A 4,667-nucleotide genomic window follows, 5' to 3' on the forward strand; every position below is an offset into this window, starting at 1 on the left:
CTATTTGTCACAGGGGTTTCTTATATGCATATCTGTTAATTTGTGTGAATACGGATAATTAATAAGATAATTTCGAGGGCTTACTGAGAAAGGTGAGTGCCCTAATAGCAGTAATGGTATTAGAGCAGAGGGAAGCTACTTGTGTGGGCGGATAATCTTTCCTATTCTCGGCCAATTATGTGTGTGAGTGTAAAATAAGAATGATTTCATAAATATGTTTATCTACTTAGTGAACTGACTATTTTCTGTACACTAAATGCCTGCTGGTCACACACTGACATTAACTTAGTCATACCCTTATTGAGTTGTGCCTCACCCCTTCTTTACAAACTATCATTTCAGGAAACCCTAGTTTTCTTGTTTAGATGACTAGAGGGGTCGAGCTTGTCGTTTAGTTAATACATGTAATGTGTTTAGACCGAGTTTCCTTTTTGGTTGAGTATTTTGAGTTGTAATATGGATATTTGGAGACATTTATGTATAATAGTAATTAGAGCTCTAGTAATGTGTTAGGAAAATATATTATTTAATTATGTTGCATTTTATATGATGAGTTTGGTATTAGATACACAGACGTCACTAAAGTAGCACCTCGGGCCCCACTTCATGGGTCAGGGCGTTACAGATACAATAATCGTTCAAACTTAGACAAAAGAAACATCTACAATAGCCACAAGTATGAACACTACAGCAATGAGTGCAGAGGTAATCCCCAAATCACGAAGTAAATGAAAATTCTAACTTTGGAGAAAAGGAGAAAATCGAAGGAGAATTATTGATGCTGATGGCACAAAATTCAACCCACCAAGACCAAAATATTTGGTAACTTGACTATGGAGCCAGCCATCACGTAACTAGTAGAAAGAACCTATTTAATGAACTTGATGAGAAAGTTCAGGGAGAGATATCATTTGGTGATCTCTCTAAAGTCCTAGTTGGAGGAAGGGGAAATGTCCTAATCAATAGGAAGGATGGAGACCATGCTTTTATCTCCAACGAGTACTATGTGCTAGCCATGAAGACTAATATATTGAGTCTCGGGCATCTTGTGGAGAAAGGCTACTGAATTAGCCTTAAAGATAAGTAGATGGTGATAACAGACACTCGAGGTAAGATCGTTACTTGAGTAAAAATAGCAAAGAATCGAATGCTTTTACTTGCTATTCAACATGATACGCCAAGGTGTTTGAACGCTATCATCAAAGATAAAGACTGGCTATGGCATCTCAGGTTTGGACATCTAAACTTTGAAAGTTTGAAACTATTGGGAAGCAAAAAGATGGTGAAAGGCTTACCCAACATCCACCACCCAAATGTGATATGTGAAAGTGTGTTTTGAGTAAGCAACACAGAAACAGATTTGGAAAGCAAGCTAACTAGAGATCTACCATGTCGCTCCAACTAGTACACACAGATGTATGTGGTCCATTGAGGCTATTTTCAAATGGACAGAAGCGATACTTCCTCACCTTTATTGACGATTATAGTAGGAAGACTTGGGTCTACTTCCTAAAAAAGAAGTCAAAGGTGTTTGACAAGTTCAAAGAATTCAAAGCGCTTATGGAGAAATAGAGTAGCTATCGCATCAAGTCACTTTGATCAGACCAAGGAGGACAGTACAAGGATGAAACTTTCCTAGAATTCCTTAGGCAACAAGGGATTCAAAAATAGTTCAAACCGACCTACACTACCCAGTTGAAAGTTGTAGCTAAGAGAAAGGACAGCACGATCCTTAACATGATCAGGAGCATGTTAAAGGATAAGAATGTGCCCAAGGGTTTTTGGGCAGAAGCAGTATCATGTGCAATTTATTTGCTTAACAGGTGTCCTACGAAGGGTCTTGATACAAAGATGCCACATGAAGCCTGGAGTTCTCACAAGCCCAGTGTGAGTCATCTTAGAGTGTTTGACTCCATAGCCTACACCAAGATCCCATAAGCAAGAAGGACAAAGTTGGAAGATAAAGGAGAGAAATGTTTCCTTGTCGAATACGACGACAGTACCATGAGATATCGACTAAACAATCCTATCAACAAGAAATTTATTCACAGTAAGGATGTCATTTTTGAAGAAAATGAATCCTGGAAGTGGGATCAGACCAAATCTTCCAAAGATGCAGAATTGACGCTTGAAGGAGAAGAACCCACACAGACAAGATATGTGGCTGTCAAGTCACAAGTTACCGAGCTGTAGACACCTCCACATGGTTCAAAACAGAGGAATGCATCTCCATCATCAATTGAGCATGAAATCTCAGACATAAGGCCTAGAGGAGCCAGTAATCTAGCTTATCTGTATGAAATGACCGAACCTATAAAAGAGTATTTTACTCTATACTGTTTGTTATTGACCAGTGAACTAGTTAGCTTTGAGGAGGCTAATGAAGAATAAAAATGCAGAAAAGCGATGGATGAGGAGATTCAATCCATCGAGAAGAACAAGACTTGGGAGCTAACAAATCTCTCAAAGGGCCGCAAAACTATTGGTGTGAAATGGGTCTACAAGACTAAGAAGAGCGCTCAAGGAGAAATTCAAAGATACAAAGCAAGGCTTGTCGCCAAGGGCTACAGGCAAAAAGAAGGGATTGATTATGGAGAAATCTTTGCCTCGGTTGTCAAGCTTGAAACTATCAAATTACTAATTTCACTATCAGCACAAAATGGATGAAAAATTTACCAGCTGCATGTGAAATCAGCCTTTTTGAATGGTTTTCTAGAAGAAGATATCTATACCGATCAACCACCTGGTTATGTGAAGAAAGGCAAAGAAGATAAAGTGTAGAAACTGAAGAAAGCACTCTATGGTTTAAAGCAGGAACCTCGTGCGTGTAACATCGGGATTGATGACTATTTATAGAAGAATGGATTTTAGAAGTGTTCCTACGAGCATGCGCTATACATGAATATGGAGACAGACAAAAGCATGCTAATTGTCTGCCTATATGTTGATGATCTAATTTTCACTGGTAACAATCTAGAGATGTTTGTCGCTTTTAAAAGAAGCATGGTCAAAGAGTTCGAAATGACGGATATTGGTCAGATGACTCATTTCCTTAGCATAGAAATTGTGCAAAGTGAGAAGGGAATCTTCATCTTTCAGAGCCACTATGCAAAAGAAGTACTAAAGAAGTTTGGGATGAATGAATGCAACCCTATGACAACTCCGGTTGAAACAGGATTGAAGTTGAGAAAGAATAAGCAAGAAAATGTTGACCCCACATATTTCAAGAGTTTGGTTGGAAGCTTGAGGTACTTGACGTCCACCAGACCAGATATATTCTATGGAGTTGGACTTGTCAGCAGGTACATGGAGACTCCTGACCAATCCCATCTGAATGCAACAAAGATGATGCTCCGTTATATCAAAGATACCATCACTGATGGTATGTTTTATTCATCAAGAGATGATTACAAACTTGTTGGCTATTAAGATAGCGATTGGGGAAGAGATCTTGATGAAAGAAAAAGCACGATTGGATTCACATTCTTCATGAGAGATACAACATTTACGTGGTCATCGAAGAAGCAACTCATTGTAACATTGTCATCATGTGAAGTTGAGTATGTTGCTGCTAGTTCACTTGTTTGTCATGGTATATGGATCAGCAGTGTACTAAAGTATTTGGGATTTCTTCAAAATCACCCCACAGAAGACTACATTGACAATTGATCAACGATTGCACTTGCGAAGAATCCAGTATTTCATGAAAGAAGCAAGCATATTGATACTCGGTATCATTTTATCATGTAACATGTCAAGAAAAAAAAAATGAAGTTGATATCTTGCAGAATGTATGATTAGATTGCTGACATTTTAACGAAACTACTCAGGCATGATATTTTTACAAAATTGAAGACAATGCTTAGAATGACGAAACCAGGAGAGTCAAGTTTAAGGGGGATGTTGAAAATTAAACTTGGTTGGAGTTGTCGGCAGCCACCAACTCTTCACCAACTTTAGCCCACCATTATTGATTTTAATCTTCACATATCGTCGGATGCTTTGCTATAAATAGATGTGTGTGTGTGTGTATGTGTAATGTAATTGTTGACCTTATTGGTCATATTCCGTTTTGATAATGACAAATACTATGATATTTAATGGTGAATGAGTTTGTGTGCAAGACTAATCGGAAGTATCACACAATGCACGCACATGGACATGAAGAAAGACAAAGACCCTAAAGATCGTTTTGTGTTGTAATTTATATTAATCATATATTCGGGTCTATAATAGTAATTAGGGAAAATGATTTGTAATAATAATTAATGCCTTACCAGCAAGGTAGGATAGATATAATGCCTTACCAACAAGGTAAGATGGATAAGCTCAAGACCATAGATGGACTTTAGGATCGATCGACCGACACCAGATTTTTTTGGTGTCTTCAAAAAGACTTAGAAATGACCTTAGGACACCTACACATGCATATATATCAATGGTTATTTCCATAGGGTGTTTGCATGCTTAAAAAGAATTGGAAAACACTTAAGTGGCATGTTCGGTCGACCATACTGCTCAAGTACATATGCCCCTCGTTGAATGAACTAGTGCCGGGTCAATAGTTTGACCATGGCTCGGTCGACGAAGCTTTATAGTTCATTACCTACTAGTCGACCGAACCCTAACCAGGTCAAATGATTGACCATAGCCCGATCGACCAAACT

This window comes from Malania oleifera, chromosome 2 (assembly GCF_029873635.1).
Source record: "Malania oleifera isolate guangnan ecotype guangnan chromosome 2, ASM2987363v1, whole genome shotgun sequence".
Taxonomy (NCBI): domain Eukaryota; kingdom Viridiplantae; phylum Streptophyta; class Magnoliopsida; order Santalales; family Ximeniaceae; genus Malania; species Malania oleifera.